Below are 8,099 nucleotides of genomic sequence, written 5' to 3' on the forward strand. Positions count from 1 at the left end.
CAAAAATTTCAATTATGAAGGTCCAAACAAAATCAGCGATCTACCCGATGTTATTATTGGTCGCATTCTCTTCTTTCTACCAACTAAAGAAGCAATTAGTACTAGTGTTTTATCCAAGAGATGAATATACCTCTGGACATTCATCACAAAGCTAGAGTTTGAGCATACAGACATATTCAGCCAAAAAATTAGGATATGGGAAACCATCTTTTATAACTTTGTGGATAAAGTATTACTTCACCTGACGAGAGTCAAATCATCAAAAGTTTCTCTCTTTATCTTACAGAGAGTTATAATAATCGTCGTGTTGATAAGTGGATATATAATATTATAAATTGGATATGGAAAGTCAAAAAAATTTATATCTTTTCAATGACTTCACAAGACATTGCCACACAATCCCTTTGGAACTCCCAATTCTTAGAGAAATTGGTGAAAATGTATGATTTTCCTGCTAGAGTTAACATCCCCACCTCTCTTTGTCTCTAATCCCTCATTGTCCTCAATTTGTCCACAATCATGTTTGTCTTTGACACTTTTGATGACACTCGAAATCTCATCATGTACTCACTATTGTCTCACTCTAAGAACTAGGAAGTTCAATTCATGGTGAGATTTTGATTATCATCAGAAGGGTGATTGTGGATGACTTGAGGATAGTAAAGGATGAAAGACAAACAAAGGTGGGAATGTTAACTATGGCAAGAAAATCATACATTTTTAGTTTCAATTTCTTTAAGAACGGGGAATTCTGAAGGGAATGTGTGGAGATATCTTGTGTTCTTATTGAAATGATAAAAATTTTATTTACTCTGATTTATAATGTTAAATATCTTCTTATCAACACGGTGATTCTAATAACTCTTTGTAAGAAAAAGAGAGAAATTTTTGGATGATTGAACTCTTCAGATGAAATAATACTTTATCCATAAAGTTATAAAAGGAAGCTTTCGTGATCGTAATTTTGCGGCAGAATGTGTCTCCATCCTCAAACTCTAGCTTGGTGATGAATTTCAAGAGGTATATTCATCTCTTGGATAAAACACTGGTACAAACTGCTTCATTAGTTGGTAGAAAGGAGAAACTGCGACCAATAATAAAAGTAGGTACGTAGCAGATTTTGTTTGGACCTTCGTAATTGGATTTTTTGCTCTTTTTAGTTTCCACTCCCCCAATTGAATCCATGATTTCTTGGAGTTGCTACAAAAGTTTTAAAAAATAAAAACACAATTAACATGCATTTCCAATCCATAAAACATAGTCTAAACAACGATACAATAAAAGTTTGAACAAGTCAGTAAAAGGAGGCTTTCCTTATCCTAATTTTGCGGCAGAATGTTGGTTAAATTTGAAAATCGAGATAATCCTGGATAAATCTGAAGTCGTGTATAAACACTTTCAGATTGAATCAAATTTCGGGGTTCAACCAAAATTGTTCAATCGGATAAAATCAGAAGATTATAATTCAAGAATTTTGTTTTGGTCTTGTATGTTTTTCACATGTTATGCTTTCTGAACCAGGATGATTATTTATAATCAAAGAACAGGTGGTTATTGGCGGTTGATGGAAGTTATTTATTTTTAAAAATTGTCGTTGATGGAAGTTTTAGTAACTTCCATGTAACTTCCAACCGTTGATGGAAGTTTTAGTAACTTCCATGTAACTTCCAACCTTTGCCTAAACCGAACATCTCGTTATTACATTAAAACAAGCGTGCACTCTTATTTTAACACAATAAAGAGATCAATTACACTAAAATGTCCAACAAACCTCCCCCATTTTAGTGTAATTACCGCTCAAATCACCAAAGTCATAACATACCACAAACTACTGCATAGATGAAATATCGTGACGATTGAATTTCATCTTAGCAAATTACACGTTTCAAATATTCGAATATCAGGGTGTCACTAAGGATTGAACCCTTTCTATTCATAATGAATACATGAAGATAATCTGCACAATAGTTTATAACATTACTCTTGCTCGACACTAGTTTTACTAGCCTGTGTCCCTATCCTTCATAAGCATATCAAAGCCAAGTCCCAGCTTCTTAAAGCGGCTAAACTTCATGCTTATATAGGTAGTCCTTTTCTTTCTTGCACCTGCAAATGCAATTTTTCAAAAGAACCATTGAGAAGTTATACTTCAACCTCCTTAACTTGCAGAACCGAACACATACCTTTTGGGATACTTTCGATGATGTGTTCCAATCTCTACATGTTAAGCTTTCCACATTGAATTCAGCACCTAATGTCATATTAGATGGGAATTGGGTATCTTAACATAAGAGATTTCAGATGGACTTTAATCCTAATCCCACAGCCGACCTTTTTACGAGATCTCTACTTAACCCTTTGGTTAAATGATCGGCCAAATTATGCTGAGTTCTCACAGCCCTACATCCCCAAATTTTGAGATAACTCAAATTTGGTGTCTTTTTGTGCCAAAGTTCATATGGGGTAACCTTATTCCTTTTGTCAGGAATTCGGTTCAACAAGTAACAGGCTGTCAACATAGCCTCACCCCAAAATCCTTCACTTAAACCCGAATAGGATAACATGGAATTCACCATTTCTTTCAAGGTTCTATTCTTCCTTTCGGCTACACCATTCTGTTGTGGTGTATAGGGAGCTGTAGTTTGATGTATTATTCCAGTAGATTGAAAATAAACCGGATCATAATACTCACCTCCCCTATCCGTACGAAGAGTTTTGATTAGCCCATTTTGATGAAGTTCTACCTCTTTCTTATAAATTTTAAATTTATCAAGAGCTTCATCTTTTGTATTTAATAAATATACATAACAATACCTTGATGCATCATCAATAAAAGTAACAAGATATTTTTTATGACCTAATGATGGAGTAGCATGCAAATCACACAAATCACTATGAATAAGGTCTAAGACTTTAGTCTCACTTTTAACATCCTTAAAAGGTTTCCTAGTGATCTTGGTCAACATGCAAGTTTTGCATTTTTCAATGTTCATATCAAAAGGAGGAATCATACTTGTTTTTGACATATCTTTTAATCTTTTGTAATGAACATGTCCTAATCTAGCATGCCAAATTTCTGATTTTGTCATATTAGTTATAGAACTACACGAGGTCATACAAATAGATTCATGAACAAAAGGAACATCAATGTTTAATTTAAACATTCCATTACAACGATAACCAAATCCAACACAGAATGTGTCTCCATCCTCAAACTCTAGCTTGGTGATGAATGTCAAGAGCTACATCCATCTTTTGGATAAAATACTAGTACGAACTTCATCTTTATTTGGTAGAAAGAAGAGAATGCGACCAATAATGACATCAGGTAGGTAGCTGATTTTGTTTGGACCTTCATGGTTGGATTTTTTGCTCTTTTTAATTTCCACTCCCAAAATTGAGTCCATGATTTCTTGGAGTTCCTACAAAAGTTTTAAAAAATAAAAACACAATTAGCATGCATTTTGAATCCATAAAACATAGTATAAAAAATGATACAATAAAAGTTTGAACAAGTCGGTAAAAGTAACACTAGTGCAACAAAGAGACTTTAGAAGATTTTTTTAGAAAAGTTATAAAACTACCATTCTAAAAAAATGAGAAGTATTTTTATAAATAAAAGCATTATTTTTATAAAACTACCATTCTTAAAGGTTGTAGGATGTTAGTTTATTTGAAAGATTTTATGTTAAACTATTCCAAAAACTTTGTCACTCTAGAAAATCCATTAAGTACACTCACTCTGAGTCGCGCTCTTCTCTCACTCATTCTCCCTCGTTGCTTCTCTTGAATCCCCATTGTTCGCTACTACTAAGACACAAAGAGAAACTCCCTCACAATGCCACCATCGCCACTGCAACTGAGCCTGATTCATAGTGGAGCTCCCTCACCACCGCCGTTTGCGCTTATTCAAAGTCTTATTTTCTCGTTTCTGTCTTCGTCCACAATGGAGCACCCTTTAGAGGCCACCCTCACCATGCTATTTCAAGTGATATTTTTGTGCCTCAATTGTAATTTTACCCTTTATTTTTAGGGATTTTGATTTTCCAAACACAATCCCTTTATTTCCATGCATCATTTCTCATTTGTCAATTGTTTTTAGAGATTTTGGTTTCACAACCATTGTTTTTTCCTCCATTGAGAGTAAAATTGTGAATCACGACATATTCTTCATCGCATGCTTTGACATCAAGGCCCTAGTCACCTTTCATGTTCTCGAATTCCAAGGCTTGATTTGAGGTAAGAATTTAGAATTGGAGTTTTCTGAAGTGGTGAATGTTGAGTTTTGTAATGTTGTTTTCCAAATCAGTATCCAGTTGTGAATTATGGTAGCCGAATTATGGGCAAGAGTTAGTCTTTGAATGTGTCATTGAAATAATTTGCAAGCTGACAACATATTGAGAGTGAATGTCTTAGTATGACCTCTACTAATGAATGCTACCTAGCTTCCCTAAAAGTTCTAAAATTCACCCTATTTTTTCATTTGTTGTTTATGATTCTGCTTCCATTAAGAGTGAATTAGCAACTGTGAACAAAGTTATATATTTCTGTTTTAGGTCCTTGTTCATTGGGATTTGATTTATAGAATAAAAAAGAGCAATAAATGAAAATAATTGTGAATTTTAAACATGTTGTGGATTTCAGTTGATATGCAGATCATACTAGGAACCTTTGAGCTTTCGTTGATTTAGTATAATTTCACAACATTATCATTTGAAGAATATTTGTAAGGTATTTTTTGCTAGTTATATTTGATGATATCATATGAATTTGTTTTGTTGCAAAGACAAGAATAACTAAAATTACAAAATGCTTTTGTAGATTCACTACAAGAAAAATAATTTATGCCTACGGACTTCTTTTGCCCACAGTCATAAATTAGTGTAGGTAAAACTCAAAAATACTTCTATCTACAATGAATGAATGTAGGTAAAACTTAATAACTTGTACTTACCATTATTTGGTGTAGGTAAATTCTTTACACTTTTACCTACAACTATTTTATGTAGGTAAAACTAAAAAAAAAATTATATCTATGGTTGATTAGTGTAGGTAAAACTCACTACAAGAAATTCGTTATATACCTACATACACTTTCAATGACAATCATTATAAGTGTTAATTTGGACACTATTTATTTTTAGATTTAAAATTATGCATATATGTAACTTATACCTACATATGAATAACTATAGATATAAGTATCTTTTAATTATATATATATATATATATATATTGTATTTCTATCACTGTTTATTTTAATGATGAATTTAGAACCATGAGTATAGATAACACATTCCTACAAATATATAATGTTGTAACTGTTTATAAATAACTTTTGGTTGGATTGGATAAGTGTTAATAGAAAAAAATAAAAATAAAAATATAATTTCAAAGAAAAATATAAAATAAGAAAATAAAATATGTAATAATAAAAAAATAAAAAAGTATAAAATGAAAACTAATTATTCATTTCATTCCAAATTATGCATATCCCATGTCGTTGGCGTACCAAATTCTGAATATGGTCACCTAAAAAATCAAAAGCGTATTTAAAAAAATTAAAGAATTTACTAGAGAGAGCACCAATAAACTTTATCATCTCCTTCACCTTTAGTTTCAACTTCCAATTTGTTAAATATTTTTTTTCTCTATTTTTCTTTTTCTTTTTATTTTCATCCGCTTCCCTTCACAAAATTTGAAAACGAGATAGAAAACTTGAACTCGAAGAGAGTTAGAGTAAGCACTCTGCGACCAGCGCTCTCCAAACCCTAAATCCCCCATTTTTCGCGGAAAAATTCTCACCGGATTTAGGCTTTTCCTGCGCTCGGTGTGGCGTAGAGTGGCAGCGGCGGAGGTCTCCTTCGCTCGGTGAGATATGGAAGGCAGCGGGGGGCGGATCACGGTGAGTCCGCGGCCATGCTGCGGCCGGCGCGTGTTCGTTTCAATTTCTCTTATCAATAGTGATAAATTGAATTTATATGCATAGTAAGAGTGATGAATTTATTCAAACATAAGCAATTAGTTGCGGAGTGTTTTGTGAAATTTTATTGCACAAAACACTTAGGGGTTTGGGGCACTTGGTTGGAGTATAACTCATATCCTTAAGGAGGTTTTATTGCAGCAGCTGATATGGGATAAGATTAGGCATTTTTGCTTCGTATTTGGCCTAAGATATAACTAATGCTCGGACAGCTGAAGTGGTATATATTATATATAGCATAATTACCTTAGTTTTTTGACAGATATTTTATTTGGAAGATGTGTTCAATAAGCTGCAAGTCTAGGTAGAAATAGAAAATATATGACTCTTTTTCTCATCTAAACTTGGCTCCTCAAATTTCATCAAGAAATTGCATGTTTTCCTTTTCAACTTTTTCCTTCTACCTTTTTAAATATTTTATGTAAATGAAGGCAAGGTATTGGAAAGTTAATGTCAATTAGTGATTTAGTTTTGGTTCCCCATTGAAGCATGTGTATGTATTATAAATTTCATTTACAGTATATTTGTTTCTTTATTTGAATTTCAACTATATGTGTTGCTTGCTTTGTTTTGGTAAGCTACTTTTTATGTATTTTGTGAACACCCTTCTTCTTTGGCTTGATTGAAAAATGAACTATCAGAGTCAATTTTTGTTTATTCATATGTGTTTGTGTTTGTTCCCTTATTCTTGTGTATCACCATCAGGGAAGTGCCATTTTTGCAAGTGGGAGCCCATTTCCTCCCGTTGAGTATGAGGTCTAAGTGTTTGTGCCTGGCCAGGTCTATAATATAAGCCCTTGAGATTTTAACTAAACATTAAAAAAAAATTACCTCAGCAACAAGGTCTAATTTGGACATTTTGCTTGTTTGTTCATCAGGCCAATAATGCATACATATTTCCTGGATTTGGTCTTGGTTTAATAATGTCTGGGACCACTCGAGTGCATGATGACCTGCTTTGGGCTGCCTGTAAGTACTCATGACACTTGTGAAGATTAATTTTAAATCTATGTTTGGGACAGGTCAAAATGGGATGATGGTAGGAATGAAATATACATTTTATTATAATCATTTGAAATTTAATACAATATCATATTATTTCGTGATGGAGAAGCTGAGGCTTTGGCTGCACAAGTGAGCCAAGAGAACTTTGATAAGGGACTCATATACCCACCATTCACCAACATAAGAAAGATTTCAGCACACATAGCTGCCAATGTTGCTGCTAAGGCTTATGAGCTTGGTAAGCTATTAAGTTTAATTACCTTTTTTAGCTATTGGAGGTTCTATGGTTGCACTTTTTTTTATTTTATGTTTAAGTTTTTTAAAATTTTGAAAAAAAAATGCTATTACTTATAAAACTGAGTTTGCGTTTTTGTGTCAGGCTTGGCCACTCGTGCTCTTTTATCACTCACTCTCCTTGTTGCTTCTCTTGAATCTTTGTCGTGTGCCACTGCTGAGACACGAAGAGGAACTCCTTCACAATGCCACCCTCGCTGCTTCAACTGAGGCTCCTTCATAGCGGAGCTCTCTCACCACCTCTGTTTGTGCTTGTTTAGAGTCTTATTTTTTCATTTGTATCTTCGTCCACAATGGAGTGCACGTGTGATGCCACCCTCACTATGTGGCTTCAAGTGATATTTTTGCGCCTCAATTGTGATTTCACCCTTTATTGTTAGGGATTTTGATTTCACAATCACAATCTCTTTATCAGCGTGCCTCATTTCCCTTTTGTTAGTGGTTTATTCATTCATTGAGAGTAGCATTATGAATCTTGACGTCTGTTTCAGTGTGTGCTTCAGCATCGAGGCGCTGGTCACCTTTCATGTTCTCGAATCCCGAGGGTTGATAAGAATTGAGAATTGGAGTTATTAGAAGTGGTGAATGAGGAGTTTTGTAATTTTTTCAAATCAGTATCCAGTGGTGAATGTAATTGTATTTGATGTTTGATTCCTGTAACCAAATAATGGACATGAGTTAGTCTTTGAATGTGTCGCTGAAAGAATTTGCAAGCTGAGAACATATTGAGAGTGACTTTCTTACTGTGACCTCTGCTAATGAATGTTACGTGGCTTCGACAAAAGTTATAAAATTCACCCTATTTTTTCATTTTTTG

At 33.7% G+C, this 8,099-nt stretch overlaps 1 pseudogene; it reads left to right on the plus strand.

Moving 5' to 3' along the window:
* Positions 1–5,878: 5,878 nt before the first annotated feature.
* On the plus strand, positions 5,879–7,507 carry LOC114386215 (annotated as a pseudogene).
* Positions 7,508–8,099: the final 592 nt, after the last annotated feature.

Source organism: Glycine soja, chromosome 15 (genome assembly GCF_004193775.1).
Source record: "Glycine soja cultivar W05 chromosome 15, ASM419377v2, whole genome shotgun sequence".
NCBI lineage: Eukaryota > Viridiplantae > Streptophyta > Magnoliopsida > Fabales > Fabaceae > Glycine > Glycine soja.